This window comes from Dermacentor variabilis, chromosome 6 (genome assembly GCF_050947875.1).
Source record: "Dermacentor variabilis isolate Ectoservices chromosome 6, ASM5094787v1, whole genome shotgun sequence".
Lineage (NCBI taxonomy): Eukaryota > Metazoa > Arthropoda > Arachnida > Ixodida > Ixodidae > Dermacentor > Dermacentor variabilis.
Genome location: NC_134573.1, coordinates 166,564,353 through 166,588,057, shown reverse-complemented (window position 1 = coordinate 166,588,057; position 23,705 = coordinate 166,564,353). Strand labels below are relative to the sequence as shown.

Here is a 23,705-nt window from a genome sequence, read left to right as displayed (position 1 = left end):
ACGCCCTATATGAAGATTTCCCGGTGGGAAGTTTCTGCCCCAGTTATTTATCAACATAAGTTCAGCGTCCCAGCCCTGTTTCTTATATCTGGCGCAGCCATCCTTGTTGCTCAAGCTTGTGCGCAATTTTTTTTTTATTGAGTTTCATGACAACGCTTTAACTCTACGACTCGCACATCTGAATGAAAACCGAATACAAGTATCCCTTTCCTTTGATATCTTCATCTGCGCTTTCTGTATTAATTTGCATACGTTGTGGGTCTACCGTTAATTGTGCTGCTAAAGCTATTGCACTGTCGATCGGTCAAATAGCCGATGGCCTTGCCAAGCACTCTTAAGTTTGTCGCTCACGATCTCATCCGGCGGCGAAAGGGTTAGTTGAGAGACAACGACGACGGCAATCTCTCGCTTGTAGAGCAGCCGGTATACTGTCGAAGCTATAGATGACACTCCGTTTGACGTACATCTGTGTTTCCCTCCCTCACAAGAACCACCCGACCGGGTTGTGTGGACGGTAGGGTTTACAGCCGCATACGACATGTGTTGCACAGGTGGTGGTGGTGGTGGTGGTGAAGTGTAGCAACAGGCGGGTTTAGCCTGGCGAACAAGGCCGGCAATTGCTCCGCCCGAGCGTCTCGCACAATACCGCTGAAGGATTTCACCATATGCTTCGGGAGGTCGCCATTCTTCTTCGGGCTGGTCCGTCGCTCGCGGGCTGCCGGTGCGGATCGGGTCCTCGCTCGCGCGAACCGGTTCGGATGTGCGCGATTAGCCGTTGTGGCTGAGTAGCGATGAGTCGCCGCATTCATTGCCTCAGCGAGCCCGACTATGCACGCTAACATGATGGTTACGGCTGAGGAGTTGGCTAACATACATGGCGGCCACCCAGTCTGATGCCTATAGCGTGATGTTGCCCAAAGAGTGTGCGGTGCACCAGACGTGTTCTGCTTGCTATCGCGAGGCAAAAGTAAACCTCGCCATCACAACTACTACGGTGCTACATTGTTTTACTCAGATCAAATGCAAAGATATAGGTCTTGTGTGGATGACGGGGAAGCAATTATGAAAAGCGGCCATAGCCATATGGTCCTAAATAATACGACCATATGTTCTAGCCCGTTGTTCCACAAAACTAGTTGTGTCTATGGCAACAAAGAACAGGTGCCGATGATATATATGTCTTCTAATTTTTTTTTTACTGTAAAGAGTAGCTGCTTGCGAACTCATTAAACAATACCCGAGGTCAACAGTGGACGCGAACAGCACGAGCGTACATGCACAAGCACTTGTGCGTGCCTATTCGCCCCTTCTGTGACGCCTGTTGTGTTTAAAAATCCTTCAGTAAGTCTCGCCAACAAGGTCAAACCTTATTCGCCACCTAATCATTAATCCGCTGAGCAACAGTAAAGCTTTATCCTTACTTTACGCTCGCTTGCGTAATTTTTCTCGTTGCCAACTTTCGTGGGTTTTTCTCCGACGAAACTCGCGTACGACGCAGGTAAAAAGACACGTATACTCACGCCGTACGCTTGCGACACGGCTGTTGCCGAGAGAACTAGAGCGATGGAATAAATTTTATTCGCGGTCTTAAATCGCCACAAACACGTCGCAGAGTAAGGCGAGCGGGTATCTCGGGTATCTCGCGTTTATTTCTGATTTCATCATTGCGACGAGACCATAGTGCACGCACTCATCGATCACCATTTCTTTTGCGGACGCTTGCAGACGTTGCGCGCTGCTTTAAGCCGACTGGACGGTAGCGCTCACAGAAAACACAGGAGCCGTGGACTCGAGCTCCACCGGCAAAAAAAAAAAAAAGAGGTCACCAGAGCCCTGTTGCATATTCTTAAGACGACTGAGACGACTTAAGACTGAAGGCGACTGACCTAAGACGATAAGGACGGCTTAAGATGACTTGATCCTTAAGGCCCCTGCATGTCTCGTCATTTTTTTTTCTTTGCGCTATTATTCTCTCGTTATGTATACCAACAAGCCCAAGCTGCTCACAACCGGGCTCTGCAACCGCTGAACGCTTCTGTGCCTGCCAGCTCATTACTTCTTATTGCTTGTATTTGTTTTCCGTTCTTCCCACTTATCCCTCCAAGTTTTTCGCTATCTTTATCGCCCTCCCTAAGACATTGAATTTGCAATGAGAGGAGAGGATTTGCAACACAGGAGAACGCAGTTTCCGACCGGGTCTCGAAGTATCGATTACGTTCTGCGACTGTGCTACAGTGAAGCGAGAAATCTTCTCCCAACTATGCACGTCGCGTAGGGTCGTCGACCGCCCATGCCTCGCATCGGCGGGGCCCAACGTGCGAAACTTCCCACGCCCACGTAACGAACCGCCTAAGTGGCGAGAACTTACGTCAGGCTACACAAGGGCACGCCAACAAGTTGCGACACAGTCGAGCTCGTGGACCGCTCGACGCTACTCTTGCAGACTTGGAGCCTACAGAAACGGCCGCTCCCCCGAGTGGAAGTAATACAACCCGATGGCGGTTACGCACAGCTAGAGCCACGCGGCATTGCCCAACGTGAAAACGCGAGAGCCAGATGTTGCGCGAGCTGGCCTGCACCTCCGCGGCGCTCGAAGTGCTCAACGAGCGACTCACGCCGACGGGCCCTCGATCGAATCCGCCATCCGCCGTGCGGAACCGAAACGGACGCAAAGGAGAAGAGTGGTGCCGGCTCGTCGGTAAATGCGCTGCTGCTTTTTTTCTTGCACGGTTCACCGGCGTCCCGACGTGCCCGGCCGACAAGAACACGAGCGTTTAAGACCTTTCTGGGTATACCTTGTGTATGAACTGTAGTATGATTCATCCTTTTGTAACATGCCACGTACTTCTGAAACTTGGATGCACATTAATAGCATATTCCACTGGTCGCTTTAGAGCGCTCCAGCCGCTATGCAGCCGTCCCGCAAGACGGTGACTAACTTTACTGAGCACGTTGGGGGCCACGAAAGCGGATAGTAAAGCAGAAATAACGCGTTTGACTCGCTTATTCTCGTAATACAGCTTTAAAGCCGAAAAAAAAAAATAGAACGAGTCTATACCGCACTTTAACATGCACCAAGTTAAGTGCAGGATCTCTTCCCTCCCCATTCCCCTCCCCACGTGTAGGGTAGCAAACTGGACTCAGTCTGGTTAACCTCCCTGCCTTTCCTCTCTCTCACTAAAGCCGAAGTTCACCGGAAGGAGGAGGCTTGAAGTTACGAACAGGGGTAGAACAAGTGATGTCTCTGTAAACAGCGTTTCCACGAGAACTGCCTTGAAGAAGAGAAGTCCCCCTGTCCAAACGTTGGGTACAGGGACTTAGCTTTTTGTACCACTGTTAATCAGCATTATGGTTGTATTTGAGGGCCTTAGTAAAGCTAACAGAGCGCTCTGAAGCGACCACGGCACGTCCTGCTTTCGATGTTTCGCCCGTGTGAGCTCAGCGTAGAACTTCCCATGTAGCTGCTCGCATATGAATATGTTCCCCTACATCCGCTGACTCGCTCTCTTTGCTAATTCATTGCAGCGTAACACCGTAATGGCCCACGTAATAAAGACGTTGAAAAGAAGAACTGGATTTATTTTTATTTAACATTGAAAAATATGATTTGAATCATGCCATACAGAGGCTGCTTTGTATCACTTAAAGAAACTGCGCCAGGCAAAGCTGATTCATTGAAATTTGAGCAAATAGTAATTTGTTTTTGACATGAAGGAAATTAAGGAACAGCTCTCACTTTTTACTTACCATGAAACTTGATAGCATTAAAACATAAGTGTATCATTCAGAACGTGGGACACAAGTTGAAGGCGGTGATTGTACAGCCATCAGCAATGCGAAAGAACAATTTTGTTTCAAGCAGCGATGACTCGCGATGTGCCAATTCAAGCCTGGTATGTGCATGGGCGCCAGGTGTTTTTCGCGTTGAACAATAGTCTGATAAATCTTATTAATGTGCAACATGTCTGTTGAGCTGCTACGGTGCGTTAAGTGCAAGGATGAGTGTTGCTTTTATTATTGCTCATGGAGGTACACTATGTGGTCGCATGGAGTGTCATCGCAAAATTCAATGACAGAAATAACTTACAAGCCTTGGAGAATCCAGCCTCCAGATGACTAGATGAGACATGAAGGCAGCCTGATGGTTATACCTGAAAGGATGACGGCAAGGAATTCGTGACAAAGCTAGTTAACACACATGTCATACAAATGCGTAATAATAAATAAAACACGTATGCATACGAGTATTATCAATGAAATCGCACCGTATCGCATGGTACAATTCGTATTGTAAGGTAAAACCTCCCTCTTGCGGTTGTACCCCGTTGGAACCCTTGTCAGGCCTCTATACACCAACTGCTGTTGGCACTTAATTATTCCACCAGGAACATCATCTGGCCTCCGGAACCGTAATGGCGATGCTTGCTTGTATTTGACATTACATTAACCAGAGACGGCGTACAGAAAACACGCGCCATGGCGTCATTCTTTCTCATCCTACTTTGTTTTCTCATTATATTTCGGCTTATCGATGCTCGTGGCAGACCATCACAGAGGGAACAAAGTTCACGTGACGGCGTGGTAGCTGATTGGATAGCCAGTGATAATCACTTTTGCTCAATTTGATATCTGCTCTGAAGTATAACAGCTCGTAGTTGTGGCGTGTTCGTGTTTGCAATTAAAAAAAGAAGAAAGCAAACAAAATAAAAGAAAAACGGTGTCTAACGTCTTGGGACTGTGCGCTTAGTTACGTGGGAAGTTACGTGGGTTCATTAATGTGCACCCGAAGCAGGCTACTCGAGCGTTCTCACATTCATCCCCCATCGGAATGGAACCGGCGCGGCAGGCGGTCGAACCCGCGACCTCGTACTCAGCAGCACAACAGCATTAAACTATTCAACCCCCCCTTTTTTATTTGGCATTGTTCCATACATGAGATGCTGGGAACTTGGCAGAGAAGCTATCAACAACGTTGGCTTGAAAGGCACCACGTGCCCAATGACATTCATCGGCAACAGCTGCTGCGAAGAACTGAACCACCATGGTAGATATCAGTTTCAAGAAAACACCTCTACGGACAAAATGGCGGCACAAAAAGGACTTCGAGGCACTGTCGCATCATCCTATGACTACGTTGACAGTAAACCACACTGCAATCACTTTGCTTTCGCAGACAGTGTGACAACGCCCACATAACAGTTTTATAGTGTTCCTTTCTCTCTTATCTTTCTCTTATATTTCGTACCATTTTTACCGTTCTGCAGTACAGGGTGGCGGACCGGACATACCCTCTGATTAACCTCCCTGCCTTTCTTATGCATTTATATTTCTCTCTATCTCTCTTTGTGCTCCGGGGTTATTTCCTAAACGTGCGCCTCTCCGCAGAAGGGACAACGCGTGCGGCTCTCTCAAAAACGCTGCGAGGGAGCGGCGTAACGTGAAGTTGTGCAATCGTGTTCCCTAATAGCACGCTGGCTGCTACACCACTGGTCCATCATTTGCATGCAGTCTGGGCTGTCACGATATTTGTCTGTGTGGATGTGTGCTTTGAATAGTACTTCTCTTTGGAAATGTTGGTGCGGCATACGGCAAATTTTAAACAGCGTCAACAAACAAACAAACAAACAAACAAACAAACAAACAAACAAACAAACAGACAGACAGACAGACAGACAGACGGACAGACGGACAGACGGACAGACGGACGGACGGACGGACGGACGGACGGACGGACGGACGGACGGACGGACGGACGGACGGACGGACAGGAACAGCGGGAAAAAGCAGCGTTGGGCCCAACGTGTGTAAGTGTTACTGTGTTTTAGCATTGTCGCGCTGTTTAAACTTGCAGTATGTATAAGTTGTTGGGCTTGACTCCGCCGTTGGAGTGATTACACGCGCGCGCGGCTAGCCTGTGGTCGGGAACAGCGCAAGCTGCATCTGGCGACTTAGGAGTAACGCCAGAGCTGTACGACCCTGGCTTATTCGCACTGCTAGGATTCGATGTAGGTGCGCTGGAAAACTCTACGCCTGTCTTTTCGCGCATTTAGCCTTAAATAGGAATAATGGCCAGTGCTGTCAAGAATTGAAGCAGTGACCTGGCGGGCCAAACGTAGAGTTATACCTCGATGGAATAGCGCATCGATGGTAGATGCTTGATGCACCCGACTACCGCTGCAGTTTGTATATACCAGTTTTGTTTACGCTCGCACCCGCGTTTTGAGCAAGCGTACATCATCTCGACTGCAGTCACCATCTGTTCACGTCATGCAGGAAGGTGAATAAACGCGTCGATGCTTCAGTTTGAGGGACTCCGAGAAACTTCTCAAAGGGCGAATGGTGTGAGAGGGGAACAAAGAAAAAAGAGAGAAAGAAGAAAGGAGAAATGGAAGAAAGCAAGGAACACAATAATGGTGAAGAAAGAAGGCAGGAATGTCCGGGAATGACTGAGTAGGGAGTGTGTGGCATCCAAGAAGTGCCACTCATAAAAGCGAGAAGCTGCCCGCTCACCACGGTCGCCAACAAACCGAACCCCCCCCCCCCCCCCCCCTCCCGACTAGAACGCCATCAAGCGCTGAATGCCAGACGGTGCTGCACCTGTTGTCGAATGCCCGGCTCAGTGAAAGGATTGGCCTGCCTCTATCTGCGCGTCGGCCTCTCGTGAAAGGCAGCTCGTTTTCGTCCGCGGTGGCTCCAATACGAAGCAGAACTTCGGACACGGTCTTCTCCACGGCATGCTTGGAGCAAGGAGAAGTGGTGTGTATTGGTAGATGCAAAAAAAAAAAAAAAACTTTTGGCATCTGAATGAAGCATGAAAGGGAACCAGCAGTAGCCTGTTTTTTTCCGGTGGCCAATCGGAGTCCTGAATGAGAATATAAGCGCTTGTTGGCGCATAAACTGAGGTTATGTTTGTTGTAAAGTTAGCGGTAACGGTTCGACTACTAATAAATCGTAATGGCGAAGCACGAAGGGGCCAGAAGTGTGAAAAGATTTGCAATCAAAGAAATTCTCTACAAACGTATGTCAAGTTCAAGCATACGTTTTAGCTACATTCTGACGGCAAGTCAGAATGTAGCTTCCGGATGTGATAAACTGAAATCAACGGCAGTACTTTCACGAATAATTCTCCTCTAAATTTTTACTCCCCTTCCCTCTTCCCCAGTGCAGAGTAGCAGACTAGAGCGCACTAGCTCAGGTCGACCTCTCTGTCTTTCCTATCAATAAATCCAATTCAAATTCACTCCTCTAGATGCTAATCAGCCTGTCTCGCCAGCAAGCTCTCTATAAATAAAGGAAACATCGCCTACTTAGAGTGAGAAGTTAATTTCAGGCATTAATACTGGCGGGAATAGCACGCTTTTCATGTCTCGTCGCTTTGCCCGCTTGCGTCCCTTGTTTCCTTTGCCGGGTCCTAACTAAATGCACACAAAGGACGAGGGAGTGATTCAGAAACGCTTGTACACACAACACTGGATGACAAAGTGCGCCTCCTCTTTTATGAGCAAGAGGGAGGAAGATGTATGACACGGAGACCTGAGCGCGCTTATAGACTCGAAGTTCTCTTCATTTTATCAATGCGAGAAGCCTCGACTATACGGAGAGACTTGGCTTGCTGCTTGAGAGGTGCGGGACACAGAAGAAAAAAGCATCTGGGGTAGGCAAAAAAAAAAAAAAGCGACAGAAAACGAGGGTACCCACCCAAAGACGGAGCAGGCGGTGAACGGAGAACGATAACAAGATGTCGCGAAGAAGATGCTGAAACGCAGAAGAGCACAAGTCTTTTTTTTTTTTTCCTTCTCGATCTCCGTCGCTTTTCCCGGTGCTCACTCGTCTGCGCTGCCGCCGGTGACACATGTCGGAAACAGGGATACGCGGTAATCAGCGCGGACAACCTCTGACGAGGCAGGGAAAAAGAGAGAGAAGGACGGGGGGTGACGAAGAGAAACTGAGGAGGGTGCTCTACACGGAGACAGGCGTTCCCCAAGCTCTTTACTGCGAAACGGCAGCGCTTCGGGCAACTACAGTTGCACTGCGGCGGTGCAGCTATACAAACCATGTTGGCTGGCTTGTTCCTTCTTGGGTTGGCTCGTCTTGATGTCCGTTCTTGAGTTTGTTTGTTTGTTTTTCCGAGCCTATACGTTGGCTTTGCCGATGTGTCGCCAGCAGTCTTTCCTGTAGGGGCAATTGCTGTGCAGAAAAAAACTGGTACAAGAAACAGGAACTATCCAGAAATGAGAAAAAGCATCCGATGGTCTCTCTCTCTTCTTACCCCCTTGGTGCGGCTGACGACGAGGCAATCGCTCGTACGTATACCCGTCGTCTGCTGACCAGAGAGAAATGATTCTCGATCTCTCTTTCTCTCGCGCTCAGACACCCGTGCAGATGCGCACGCGGGAAGTGGTCGTTAGTACCACCGCCCTCCCACATCCCGTGACGTTCTCTCAACTCCTCCCCCCCCCCCCCCAGGCCGTTTCCGTTACTCACGCTTCTTCTTATTCTTCGTCTTTGTTTTCGTCTCTTGCATTGACGAAAGACACGGTTTGGTTCCTCGCACCCGTGTGCAATGCCTGGCGCGGTAGGACGGAACCGCTCTCAATGCCCGGCTGCCCCTAATGCCCCTATAGCCTCGCTTGTGGCAGTCTTCGTCACCAGATGGGCCGGCCCACACGCTCGCGGGCTTCGTTCGCCCGATGGCTGTGGCCGACAGCGATGGAACTCGTGCTCTGTACGCCGCGTATCGTGCATCGTCTTCTCGGATGGCTTTACTGATAACGTGTCGGCGGTCGTCGGTGCGCAAACCCTTCTGGAAGCATGTCTCTTTTGCTTCAGATCCAGGCCAAGCGTTTAGTGACGCATTCGCTTCCTCTTCTATTCTTCGCCAGTCTTTCTTATTTTATTTTTGTGCGTCGCGTTCATGCTCGATGTACTGAATGACCTAGCATGCGCAGTTTGCGAGAGTAGTGTGGCTATGTTATACCGAAGCGACAGGACACGTGGATTACCACACGCAACGTTACGTTGGAAAAACATTTTGCCTTGTTGCCTTCCTTATTGTTATTAGAAACTGCAAAGATATAAGGTGAGAAAGGAAGAGACAAAAGAAAATTGCAGGACATCCATTCTATGGAGATTATTGGCAATATTAACGCGATTAGCAATCTATCTCATGATGGGTACGTTTTTGGTGATAGTACGTTTCACATTTGACGTTGAGTATTATGAACAGCGGCGTATACCTAGTGGCTCATATCCGCCGGCACATACCGAGTCGCCCATAACCAGTAGTATTACACAGTGGCACTTAGAGTGGTACATAACCAGTCGCACATAACCAGTAGCACACACCCAGTGCTAGTAAGCGTACTGGAAAGCGAGCTTTTCGCCCACAGGCAACGAGAACTCACACGCGTCGTAGTTCCACGTGACCCAGGTTGGCGTTGGAGAGGTTCATTGAAGGGCCACATACAGTCTGTCCGTAAAGACACGGTGCACTTTTGACCGGTCAGAGGAAAAAAAAGTCAGAAATGTGAAATCTTCACCAATGAGGTGACGCTTCGTTGTATACGCGACGATATTCACGTTGCATTTTGGTCACGGATTCGAATGTATCAAACCCCAGAACACAATGAACTTTCATCTGTACCGTCTACATCTCGACTGGCGCGGGCTGACCCGCTGCTGCGTAGATCATAGTGCTGCGTCATCACCTGTGTTAGCACACCCCTGTACATCACACTACGGAAACGTGGAGAGCTTTCCTTTCATTTGGTGAAGATTTCGCGTTTCTATCTTGTTTTGTTCCTTTCCTGCGACTGGTCAAAAGTGCACCGTGGCTTTACGGACACACTATACTAGCGGCACATACTCAGTACCACATTTTCAAGTGGCACATAACCCGTGGTACGTAACCAGCGGTACATAAGTATGACCCAAACTGGCGTGAAGTGGCAACGGTTAGACTTGCACATGGGCAGATACCGGAAATTGCTTGAAGTATCCTGCAATCGCACTAAAAAGCAGCAAACAGATTAGTATTTACCATGGGAAGAGGCATGTGCATGTTTCTTTTTCGGAAAGGAAAATATACAAGAATGCGAAGAAAAAAGTAACAGAGGAAAAGACACTTTAACCGGCAAAGCGGGACAGCAGCAGTTAACACAGCACGGCAGCGGTAACAGAAGTCTGTAGATTACTAAGAACGTGTAAATCATTCGTTCAGCAGGACACCGCCACAACAAAGGAACGAAGATAAGTGACCGCGGAAAAGCAGGGAGGTTAACCAGGATTTTCGCAACTCTAAAACAACTACATCTATTGGTGAAATAGCCAAGTGATATATGGGTTCCTGAAAAAAAAAATGGAAATAATAACGTTCCAGTAGCCATTCTCTACGTGGCGCCATTTGTGAGTAGTCGAAGCAAATCAGGAAGTCTTTATTAATATGCGTTACCAACTAGCCCACCTATCCATCCTGTTCCAGATCAGCTGCAACTTTCTTTCCAATTACATGTCGTAGCGCCACTATGATTTTTTATTCACTGCACTCCATGACACTACGTACGGAAAAATTAACCAAGTCCCCTCGGTTACATTGAAATCCTCCTTCCGATGTGCTATTCCGCACTTGGTTGCCAGAAAAGCTCTAGACACTTCTACATGCTCCCTTGAGCTATGTTAAGCGCCCTTAACACCTGTTCCTCTTTCTACATTTGATGCGGTGTTCCTGTGGCTCAGAGCCTTCGCATCGAACTCATTTTCGAGAAACATTCTTGTAGAAATAGAAAACCCTAGCGGCAGCAGGGATATATATATATATATATATATATATATATATGTATTAATGCCTGCTGCTAGGGTTTGGTCGTGGTCTTGATTTAAAAGCAACGCGATTGTATACATAAGATCGTTGCAGCCGTGGTATGGTTCATCGCACGGACGCGCTTACAGTGGCGCAAGGCCAAGAATAAGACTGAGTTCTAATCACGAGTCTACAGGGTAAATCTGCACAATGATTCTTATCTTTCGAATCAACTCATTTGTTATCATACGGCACAGACAGCTGGTGAGGTAGGTGATAACTGTGGCGCGGCTGCGCCAAATGCATAACCGTAGGTTGATAACAATGAAAAAGGATGTAAAAGGAAAAAGAAAATATATAGAATACCGGCCACTAGCTTGCGCCATTCACTTGAAATTTAAGTTGACGTTTCGGGTCAAATAAGTGAAGATTCAAAAGCCAGACAACAGAGCACCAGTGATAGCTAAAGCTAAATATATTTAAAGTACATTCTGCACCCGTTCATTGCACACTTGACTGCCAAATAGGTTCCCCAAAGATAATTACGATATGTTTGCTTGAAATGTAAAGTCCCAGTGCACCACTACGCATTTCAGCGCGAAAAGTGTTACTTGGCTAAAAAAACATTCGCCAACGATTACGATACTCCTTAATGTGAATTTTGAGCGTAGCTGTTTGGATGTTTTGAATTCGCGATATGTTTTCGCGAGAATTTGATTCTGAACGATAGGGTCCGCTCGGCGGTGGCGCTGAGCCTCTGCTCGGGCAGCTCGTTTATCAGCTGCGGCAGACGAGGCACTTCTACAGGTTGCGTCGTTGATTGTTCAAAAAAAAAAAAAACTGGCTAACACTATTTTGTACTATGATTATATTGCCACGTGGTAGTGACAGCGAAGAACGACACAGTGCCGAAACTGTGAGTTACAAATTAAGCTTTTAATAGGGCGAACTTGTGCCCAGCAAAATAAGTAACACTCAAGCAGAACGAAAGCGGTAAGTGGAGTCGACGATCTGACCTGCGAGTCAAACGCGTTGGCTTTTATACATGACTGGTCGAAGGTTCCAGTATAATCGCTGCTGCTCACGTGGCTTCCAGAAAGTAATACACAATTTGCGTCGAGCATACAATTAACTTACAAAAAGCGTTGCTGACAAAACAGCACCGATAGAACTCTCGATAACCTTCGAGAAACTTCTGATACATGCAAGCGTCTTGCGTCGAGGGTTAACGTTTAACATTTGTTAGCCGGTGAAAAGCGGAAACAGAGGGAAAAGGGGCGAACAGACGACGCGCGGTACTCTGGCGCCATCTTGTAGCGATCGGCGCAGAACACACCTCCGCGCGGCACTACGCTTTTCTTCTCACGCTTTCGTCATGCCCCGTTCCTCCGCTTTCCGCTTCATTGTTACGCTGCATCCTCTTCCTCCGCTTTCCTCCTCGCGCTCCCTTCGCTATCGCTGCCTTTAATTCCCCGCTGCACTGCGCATTGCTCTTTCATCATTCACTGATCGTTCGCTCGGTTACGCCTGGAACGCCGATGCTTGCCGCAGCAACGGGCACCTAAGAGCTGCGCTCTAATAATTACTATATTAGAGTGCAGCTCCTTAGGCGCCCGTTCCTGAGGCGACCGTCGGCGTCGGCGTTGTCTCTAGTAAGCGAGCGAACAAGCACAGTGAACGATGAAAGCGAACTCGGAGCGCAGCGGGAGATGAAAGACGGCGATAGCGAAGAGAGCGCGAGGAGGAAAGCGGAGGAGGCGGAGAAAAAAAGCGTAGTGCCGCGAAAGACGGGATTTGCGGCAGCGATGGCTACGAGATGGCGCCTGAGTAGCGCGCGTCGTTTGTATGGATATGACGCGTTGCATGAGCGGAGGTCAGTCTGAGGCGGCTGCTGTGAATCGCGCCCACGCGTCATCCACGCGCTGCCTCTCGTGATCTCCCGATTAGCGAGGCAGTCTCTCCACACTCGGCTCCGTTTGCAACGAGCCGCGCGAGACAGATTGTCCGCCCCCGCCAATATATCGCGAAATAAAAACACGTGGAGAGCTACGCTCAATTTTCACATGAGGAAGTATCGCAATCGTCGCTTACTTTGTTTATGATTCAGAGCGTAACATTACGGGCTCTGTTTGCATCCCCCATATTTACTGGTAAACTCTATCATTGCTATCCTCTGTTATCGCACTTTACGAAAAGTGGCACAGCACCATCGGTAAACAAGCAGCAAAGCAAAAGAAGGCTAAATTTGTCAACCTTACGCCCAAACAAGCAAAACAGCAGCAGCAACAACAGCAACGAAAAATAATACATGTCGCTTTAGCGTCTTGCTTCGCGCAGAGTACATTCTCGTACGAACCGCTTACGCAAGCCGTTCTCATTATGCTCGCTATGGCAAACTACAAGGGAAAAGCAAACCTCAACAACGAAAGAGACGCGAAAATCGACTGCGTTGAGGCAGCCTGCGGACGCTGGTGCGTGGCCCTGCGGCCACCAGAGCTTTATTCAATTACTGCTCCCCCTCAGGCCTTTATCATCACGAAGCTTGGACAACGCACTTGCAGAGGCATGAAAAAAAAAAACAAGAAAAAAAATGCGCCGTGCAGTGGGACACGTGTAGCGTACGTAATCACACCGGCGTATTACACAAGCATCTGCAGCGCACGCTGAGTCTTCCACGCACAGGCACGGGTATTCCAGTCAGCAGGGCAGGGAACTTCATTTCACCAAATTTAACACCTTGCGCCGTAAATAGTTTAAGACGCATAAACACAAATGATTTCTTCAATCTTAGAAAAAGAAACACAAATACATATTTACACCTGTAATGATCCTTATGGTGGGACGTACGCTAGGCTAGTGGAAGAAAGTAACATCTAACGAGTTTAGAATCTTCGAGTACCTTTCTAGAACCATCGCAAAGTTTGTTTATCGGTGATAGATGAATTCGTTGCAGGGAAAGGTGGAATTGATGTAGTAGTGCGATTATTCTGCAGTTCAAATCTCCCGCGACGAAAAATACGAGTCATACATATAGCGAAGCGATTTAAATACCTCGGCGGATACATAAGGAAGGAAAGACTTACTCAAAAACCCACCAAGATAATCTGAATATGAAGGGGAAGCGATAAGTAATTGCCGAAAGTTATTGCGGGAAGCAATAACAGAATGAAGAGAACATTGAAGAAGAAGAAGAAGAAGAAACTGCATTGAAAAGAACCGTCCTACAGTTATTGTTCTGGTGGCCTCAGCTGGCAGCTCGAAGTCCTTGGACTCGGGCGGCATCTTCGGCTCGCCGGATGGCCCAGAGCTGGTCTGCCAGCTCTGAACTTTTAAGAGCTGCCTCCCAGCGGCGGCGACTCCGATGGAGAAGGTCCCCGGCGGCTTCTGCAGCCGGGGCGTCGTCGACAAGAAGCGAACTCGAGGCTTTCCGTACTGTGGCAACGGCCGTGATCACGGACACTTCGCGAACGGTGGTAATTTCATTACCGCGGTTGCCGGCATATTCCCAGAGCATGTGTCGCAGCGTTGCTCTCTGTCCGCAAGCTCTGAGAACTTTGGTAACTTTGATGCTACAATAAATAGGAGGCGGTGCGTGGAATCTGGAAAGGTGCGATGGCGCAAGGGCCAACGTTCGCAAATGCAATTGTGTGCTTGAATTCGGGTATCTGTTGGGGATTGGAAGTTAACCAAAGATGGGCAGGCCGGTTGGCTTTGGGAGCTCCCCTCCCCCTCCCCCCAATCCACAAATGAGTGTGCTATGGCAACACAAGAGGCTTATATAATGCTTCCGCATATACGTGGGATATACGGGATGACCATCTTTAATTTTTTGATGGAATTTTTAAAATCGCCTGTGGCCGACAGCATAATTCTTGTCCTTGATTTGAATCACTTGAAAGATGAAAAATTATTATTAGCATGAAAGTATTATTAGCATGAAAAATCGAATCACAAATTTAGCTAATTAACAATAACGCAAGTGAAATTATTAATAAATTACCTTAGGCATAAATAGGAATTTACGAATTTTGGGTGGTGAGCTTGGAAGACGTGTCTACTTAAAAAGAATTTTGAGGATGATACCAGCTTCGAGATATTATGTTCCAAATTATGGGACGAAATACGTAGAGGTTGCAGCAACTTTCATGCTTCAATGCATAAAAGAGCCTTTTGTTACAAAAGGCTCAGTGGAACAATAGTGCATATTTAGGGCGAGTTTGATGGCGCATATCTCCAAACTGACTTCATTCTGGAAATTCAATCTGTGTGAATACGCCTTGTAAACTGAACAGCCACAATTCGTAAATTGCAATGTGACGTAAAGTAATTAATTCAGAAGATAATTAGCGAATTGTTGGCAATTAATTGGATCTGTGTTTCGATTTCTCGTGCCTGTAATGTCCGCCTCTCTGACTAATTCAGCTCAAAGAATAGAACTATGTACAACGGCCTAGTTTTTAAAAACTCAGTAAGAGATAAAAATTATCACCCGGCATAGTTGCCCGACAGAGCAGTGGCTAGCCTGCCTGACTTCCAAGCGCGCAACTGTTGTGAGATGAGTTAGAGGTACGCGTCGTACTTCACTGCGCATGAGTCAGTCTATCATCGCCAGTCTTTATCGTCACCACAAGTCGTTAGAAAGTTGCAGCGGATGCCTGCCATCTACTTTGGACACGCCCTGGTGCAAGCGAAATAGTGCTGAGGAATGTGAAGTTAAGAAATGGTCACCCTGAACGCTACGAACGGTGGCTCATAGACAACGTATTTCATGAGTTACTGTTGCAGTACCTGCATGAAACGGGCCTCAATGCTTACATGCAATTTAATTCAAACAGAATTCCGCGTAGTAAACCAAGCGAATAAACAATACAATGATACCGCGCCTAAACAAGAGGTCAGTGGAGTTCGTGTGGAACGAAAAAAGAAAGAAACTATGTAACCTGCAATTCTAGCTTTCTTGAATAAATACGTAAAAAGAGCCGAGAAGTAAGTGTCCGACATATTTGATGTATTTATTTACTGAAATGAAAAGGAGAGGTTGGTGCGTTTACGGGCGGCGGCTATTACTTTTCGTAGGGCAAGCAAAACAGAAAGCATGAAAAATACTGGAAAACACTGAAAAAACAAGGCAAGGTACTCAATAAAATCATCTACAGCGGTAACAAACGTGCAAGAGAAAGAGATATACAGAAGGCAGGAGGGCTTATTCAAGTAGCTTAGGCAGTTTCAAGCGCACACGCACACGCAAGGATGAAGAAAAAAGAAGAATAGAAAGGAAGTGGATGTCACCCATGGTAAGACAGCTTACGAAAACAACAAAAGGCAAAGAACTGCGACAAGAGATTGTCAGAGAAGGGCTTACACGCACTAACGCTATTTGGTAATCTGTAGGAACAAGACCACAGTGTTGCAGGCGGTGGTATAACCCAGAACCGCCGCCACTGATTCGCTGCATGCCTAATGGAGCACGCAAGCGGACGACAGAATATCCAAGGTCGAGAGGGAGCTCTTTTTCCAAGAAGAACTTGGATTACAGACAGGGGAGGACACGCCTGTCCCCATTCTGGCTGTGTCGTGCTTGCCCTTGCTACCATGCAGCATGTAGGTCAGCGATACGGCGACCGTTACTGAGATCTCCCACGCTATGGGACAGTCGTACTGTTCGGCTACTACTCGTCCGCATGGGCACCGTTCGGGAGACGGCGAAGGAAAGAGAAAGAAAGGGGCTTTTCTGCATCCAAGTCGGCTGCGCTTTTACGACGGGCCATATTCGCGGCACAACGACCGGTAGTAAACACAGACGCAAGGCGCTGTCTCGTGTGTGTAAAGCGAGCTTTGGGTGGTGGCCAGCGCGTCGGTTGAGAGGGAACGCTAAGCGACAAACTGGGTGTAAGGAAGCGAAGCCTCTGAAAAGCGCTGTGCAGGGGAAAGGGGTGGTGCGATTAACTCATACGCGTTCAATGCGTCCCTGCCGCTTTAACCTCGCCATCTCGGCAGCTATTCTTGCACTTGATGGCCCTTAGCATTGGATAGGAAAGCTGTGGTGGCGTCTTCCGTGCATAAGAAAAATCATCGTAGAACCTATGGTTGTGGGTTCGAGCGAACGAGTATATTATAAGGTGAACATAAAGCGTTACGAGGGACGATAAAGGACAAGGTAACTAAACGGCGTTGTATATTCAGTCACGCAAGGGTTGAACATGTACGTTGAAAATTACACGATGAGTGTTCTGGGCATAACATTTCGTTCTATTTGGCTGTTGTAGTTTCCCTAGGAGAGCCTAGAAAAGCCATCGCGACAGAACGGAATACAAAACTTGACAATGGTAGCGATTCAGGCATGTTGGCACGGCATACTGCAAGGAGTAGTGCAAATACAGGTACGGACGAAAAAAAAAAAAAAGCGCATGACAGACGCTCTAACTACAAGAAAATACAACTTCTGCCTCGTAGTATGAAAAGAAGGCAGTACGAAAAGCTGTCTGAATGAAGGAAGAATAATACAGTAATGTCCGCAATATGGCAGACGCATCTGCCTTAATGTCATCGCGAGACCACGCGCGGGTTGTTCACGTGACATTTGAGTGAGCGAGTGAAGAAACTTTATTGAAGGTCCGGCGAGGACGCGAACTCGTCGCGCACCCGGCTAGTCCCACGTCGGGACCGGCATGTCTAGCCCACCGGCCCGGTCGCAGGCATTTCCCAATTTCTTCCTCATATGCATAGTGGAGTCGAATCTCGGTCCTTCAAACACGTGCCCAGGCGTCGAAAGGATAGTGACGTGATGGCTTGAACAAGCGCGTCAGTTCAATAGACACGGAGGGAGAAATCAGCGCTTGAGAGGTCTTGTCACTTGTCCGTCTATGATTTCAGTACAGTGTGTGTCGAAAGGACGTGTCCCTTTATTTCATGTTTCGCAGTAATCATTGTTCTTCATCTTGTTTGTCTTGTTCTTGGTGGTTTATATCCTTGTTTTTTTTTTCATGTGCTTTACTCTTCAATTCACTCGCTGTGACACCTGCAAGCCATCTCATGGAGCCCTTCTGACCTGGCCATACATCACTGGATAGAAGCTGTCGATGCGGATTAGGGAGATCACGTAGGAAAGGGCTCGTCTCGAACGTGTTGCGTTTCCTTTACTCTTCTTTTTTTTTTTTTGCCAGCGAGCGATAGGACAAATCTTCACGGGAAGATGATGGTGACTTATTGGCATCGTCGTTAAAACGGTGCGGTGACAAATAGTCACGTAGCCTGCTTGAGTTACTCAGGTACGCTTTACATTCTTTTAATGCCTAGCACTTTTTTATATAAATCTAATCTGTTTTCTTTTCACAGCATTTCTCTATCTACCTTGTAACGCTATCTATGCCTCTGACAGATCCGGTCGTATCAATCTCTTCCCGGCTTTTTTTCCATCAACACTCAAAACCTTTCTTGCTTATCCCAGCTGCTGACGGTGGATGCTTGCTTCCACTTCGAATCCAAGCGCTTTTGGAAGGTGTACATCACCTATGGGTCTCACTGGTTGAATCCTTTCGGATTGCGTTATGATGTGCTGAGTCGTGTCTGGGTTTTTGCTGCAGCCTGCGCACGCATCATCTCGTCGCAAATATTTGCACCGGTATGTTTTTCTTCTCCTCATTCTTGTAAATCTCCATGGTCTTTTCTGTTTCCGCTTTTTGCATGTAATTCTCTGTCTTACAACTTTCAATTACCCTTTACTTGGTTGCCAACTTTCTTGACCTCTTGCTCCATTCTGTGTCCACGCTTCTCAGGAACAGATACTTGCGCGCCTTAGCTGCCCATTTATTTTGATGTACGTTCCAGAGTATTTCTTCAAAACTAATTTCGCGCTTCGCTGCTCTGACTTCAAACGAGGCCCAATTCATGTCACCCTGCACTACCTCATTTGTGGTTTTACTGCGAGCTCCCAACGCCAACCGGCCTACCAATCTTCGATTGACTTCCAGCCCCGACAAGATATCCGATTTTAAGCACAGAATGGAATTTGCGAACGTTAGCGCTGGCACCACTGCTCCTTTCCTGATTCCATGCAGCACCTCACATTTACTGTGGCCCCAAAGTGCTCTATCTTTCGTTATTGCTGCATTACGCTTTGCCGTTATTTTGAAATTGTCTTGGTGGGTGTTCGAGTAACTCTTTCCTTCGTTTATGTATACGTCGAGATATTTATATTGTTTGATTATGGCTACGACTTGCTGTTGAATCGACACCACGTAATTACTAGTCTCTTCAGTAAGGATTGTAATTCCTGAATTGCCACACACATCTGCAAGTGTCTGTAAATATCTTGTATTGTCCGGTAGTAGCGCTATGTCGTCCGCATTACGTCATTCCGGGGACCTTCAGTTGCGCCATTTGTCTATTACGCATGTATGATAGATCAAATCCATAAACATAAACAGTATTCATCATTATGCCTCCCTCCCCACTGCCCCCCCCCTTCCACATACAACAGTAAATAAAGTACAGGTACGGAATGTAAGTGGCTCCACTCAACAGCGTGTGTACTTACTGTTAATGAGTGCTAGTTCTGCGGAAACCGTGGCTGGTCTATGGACTATACTATGGTAAAACACGTTCTTTTGTAGTAGGATCGCTATGATTAAAAAAAAGGCGACACTGCATCCCCATTGTTTGTCACTAGCATACACGCGTCTGAAACGCACATGTTAATGTTCAGACAGAAGCGGAAAAGCGTTTTGGTAAAGGCAAGAGGTTTCGAAAAATTTGTCGAGCATTGAGGACTGAAAAATAACGCAAGGGAACGTATTTTTTATTTAGGCAATTTAGCGTTACTTGGTACCACATAGATTTCTGTACCGAATAGCAACATTTCACTGTGCAGTCGTACATGTGTCTCGCATCTTCAGGTGAAACTGCTCCGAAATGAAACCCCGTTCATAGAAATAGAAAAGACGAAACTAAACACACTCATGCGCAAGAGCATGACACAGGTCATGGGCATTCCGCAAGGAGCAAGTACAGCAAAGGTTGATCAGCTAGGCATGCACAACAACATCGACGAAGTGATCGAGGCTCAGACTATGGCGCAAATACTCCGCCTATCCTCGTCCAAAGCCGGTAGACTAATTCTAAGCGAAGCTAATGTCTCCCCATCTCCCTATCTAGAGCACGCTGTTACCCTACCGAGTGAAATTAGAGACAACTACAGAGTCTCACCGTTTCCCAGAAACGTCGACCCACTATCCAACGTGGGTCGGCGCCGGGCGCGCGCCCGCCCGATTCTCGACCGCACCGACGCGGATCGTGAAGCCACCGCATTTGTGGACGCGGCCCAGTACGGCAATACATCATTTGTTGCTGTTGTTTCTCGATAGCAGTTGTGGACGGCAGCGGAACGTTACGATCATCCGCATCGGTTAAATCGACTACCAGCGCTAAAGCAGAACAGATAGCCGTAGCCATCGCCATAGCAGACCCCACATTTACCCATGTCCTCACGGATTCGCGTGCTGCAATTCGGGCTTACGAAAGCGGCAACATATCGAAAGAGGTAGCGCATATACTACTAGCGAGCTCAAAAGAGTGCAAACGATGCCTCTCCTGGTTCCCCGCTCACATGGGGAAAGACATTCACCCGCAAAAACCCAACCTCAATGAAACGGCCCACGACCGTGCGCGAGAACTTGCTCCCCGCGACCGTCCCACGGCCTCCGAGGGGCTGGACATTCAGTTTAATGATCCGCTACTCACTTACCAAGAAATCACCTCACATTATCGAAAAGGCAGAATGAAATACCCGCTCTCGCACACCAAACTCGAACGCGCGCAGGCGGTCGTGTTTCGAATGCTGCAAACGGACTCGTATATCCGTCACGAGGCCTACTAAGCTACAACTCAGAAATCCCGGCAAATTGCCCAGACTGCCCAGAACTCTATTGCTCACTCTCGCACATGCTTTGGCAATGTATCGCGTTACCAGAGGGCCCTCTCTCCAGTGAGCCCGAATGGGAAGAAGCCCTCAAAAGCACGGACCTCAAACTCCAACTCAAGGCCGTCCAGAGGGCCCAAGGACTGGCGGAGCGTCACCACGTTCCCTTCCCGACTTGGGCGTCGCCTACGGTTTCGGCCCAAGGAGCCGTGCGATCTCCAACGGCTTAAACTTTCTCAGGACCTCAATAAAGTTCTTGACTGACTGACACATTCCACTCGTGAACTTTCTGCTACTCTCCATGTTCTACGGTATGTCTTTACAAGTTAACACAAGGCAATATTTACTTCGCATGATATCCCATATGTTACCAAATCAAATGTAAAAAAAAAAAAAACAAGATGATTAACTGAAATGTTCAGCGAAGGCAGACTGGTACCAAAATAGAAGGGACACTAGAATTATAATATCTTGGTTCACATGAATTAATTTCCCACGCATACTTGCGGAACGGTGTTATTGTTGGCGTACATAATCTATTCATATCCCATCATATTATCACACTTTCCTCATTAATTTATTTACATTTTGTTGTGACAAAATAGTTGCGAGAATTTTCAACACCGGAATAAATAATTTGTTTCACTTGAGTTTCTGGGTACAAGATAAAACAATGCGAACATTTTACATTAAACGGAAGGCTAGGGGTGTTTTCAATATCGCTGTATGCTTCACACTGCAATACATACATGAGTTTCAATAAGTCCTTAGGCTATTTGTGTGCGTCTGATACACGGCATCTCGGATGGGTTTCGGCAATGGACATTCGCGGCGAGTGGCTTGCAGAGAGAAATGTTGGCGCTTGCCAGAATAGTTGCTTCATTTCTCAAAGTAGGCAGTCGTCCGCGCTCTAACCGTGGCCTGTTTTACGATCCTCCGTATGCACAGAACCTCGTAGATATGAAGGCACGAACTATTTCCGTTCCCTATCCCACCCAAAAAGAAAAGAAGAAACTACATCTGAAACAAGCTGATTCTCGTGTCATGCTGTTTCGTCCCACGGGAGCGCAGCAGCGGGTGCCTTGATACGAGGCAATTGCATTTCTTACTTTATGTAACGAAGCTGCTTGCGCATTATTTTTCAGCGCTTAAGAACTTTTTTTATCGCGCCTGCAAATGAAAAAAAATATTCTGTGGTTTTACGTGCCAAAACCACGATATGATTATGGCGCACGCCGTGTTGGGTGACTGTTGGGTGAATTTAGACCACCTGGGATTCTTTAACGTGCACCCGACATTTCGCCTTGCACTTCCCCTAGTACAGGGCAGCAAACCAGAACCTTACCCAGTTAAACTTCCTGTCTGTCCCATACCGCTTCTCTCTCTCTCTCTCTCTTTCTCTCTCTCTCTCTCTATAGCAGGTTATTTTCCTCCACTTTCAGCTCCCTTGAAATGCGTTTGTGCCGCACCCGGGATTTTATCCCGTGACCTCATTGCAGCGCGACACCATGGCTACCAAGCTACCACAGCTTAGTGATAGCTACTAAGCTATCAGGCTGCTTCTTCGTACCCTTACAGCTACCACGCCGAAAGTTCGGAAAGTGCCAGCACACGTGCCGGCCGACCTGTAAACATTGATAAACCCTGCGAACATGTTTTCACGACCAAGACTCTAACACCATAACAGCTGTAGCGCTGCTCCTGACGGTTGTGGCAACACGTTGGCCGCGCGGCACTTCGAAAGCTCCTCGCGTAGGCGTTGACGTCCTTCCGAGCTCAACACACCTCGAAACCTTTCAACGCGATGTTGGAAGCGTGCGATTGTCCGCGTATCCACCTGGTATTTGTCGTCTACTGCGAGCTGCACTTTCTGTGGCAGGTTCGAGGAAGGCCGCCTTGCAAGAGGCGCTCGCAGAGAGCTGCCAACCATTGCGCAAACACGGAACTTTAGCACTGGCGGTGCCGCAGGCGTCCGAACAAGTAATCCCGTTAATGTGACGAGCGAGCGGTTGTGTTTGGTCGCGCGATCTCGCCGAAAATCGAAGACCGTTCACGCGATGCACCGATGTTTGCACCGTCGCCACCGGCAAGCGAGGGAAAAAAAGAAAGGAAAGACGAAGCGGGAGGATCTCGGGCAGGCTCGGGTTGTTTTGCCAAGGATGAGTGCGTACCAAAGCCGTGGAAATGTAACTTCTTTCTCTTTTTGCTCTTTTTTTTTTATGCCGCATCTATGCTTAAATGCTAGCGTTGATGTTGAGAAAAATATCGACAGTGAGAGATATCGACGCCTTTCAGACTGTGAGCTGTACGTTGAAAGCGATGTGCTACGTAAACTCCACAATGGTGTGAAGTTTGCCGCACACAGGTTAGTGCGCAATCCCCATAACAAAACGAACGCGGCAAGGCGTGATCTTCATTTTTCCGACCTAAATATACAGATAAGTGTAGTTTTAAAAGCCCGTAACAGCCACGAAAGAAATCCCTGCTCAAAACAGAGATTAGATCAGTAAAAACATTTTTGTGTTATGGCTCGAGTTGCACTTGGGAGAAATGGGGAAGGGGTCAGGCTAAGCATGGCTTGCTATGTTAGCCTCACATGCGATGTTACACGCAGAGTTGAGTTTTTCTTTAGCGACAGACCAGCTTGGGCCGGTGCTTGTCTCGTGATTTCCTTAGTACTGCGCATTAACACAAGAGGTCTAGCACGCTTTGGGTTACTTCACTGGCGCACGCATAACGTTTCGGTTGGGGCTGTGAATGCGAGCGTTTGTAGTCGTTAACTGCCATCAGCCCTTCCATAATGACCATGTCGCCCATCATGGCGTATCCTGCACTTTTGCTACATGGTTACAAGCACTGGTACCGTTGACATCAAGGATCACAGCGAGCATGTCGCATCAGCGGCGCTTTTTGAGTCAACGTAGCTTACCTATGTAGTGCCTTGCTGTAGAACGTATACTGGGGATGACCGATGGGTTGGAAGCGGTGGCT

General features: G+C 47.7%; 1 protein-coding gene across 3 annotated transcripts in view; it reads right to left on the bottom strand.

Moving 5' to 3' along the window:
• Positions 1 to 23,705, bottom strand: part of LOC142585679 (metabotropic glutamate receptor-like) — a 285,137-nt gene that overhangs the window by 49,012 nt on the left and 212,420 nt on the right. For all 3 annotated transcript variants that reach the window (XM_075696623.1, XM_075696624.1, XM_075696625.1), the window contains one exon: positions 4,088 to 4,151. The gene's annotated coding sequence lies outside the window, so the exon portion shown is untranslated. The remainder of the gene's footprint in view (positions 1 to 4,087; positions 4,152 to 23,705) is intronic.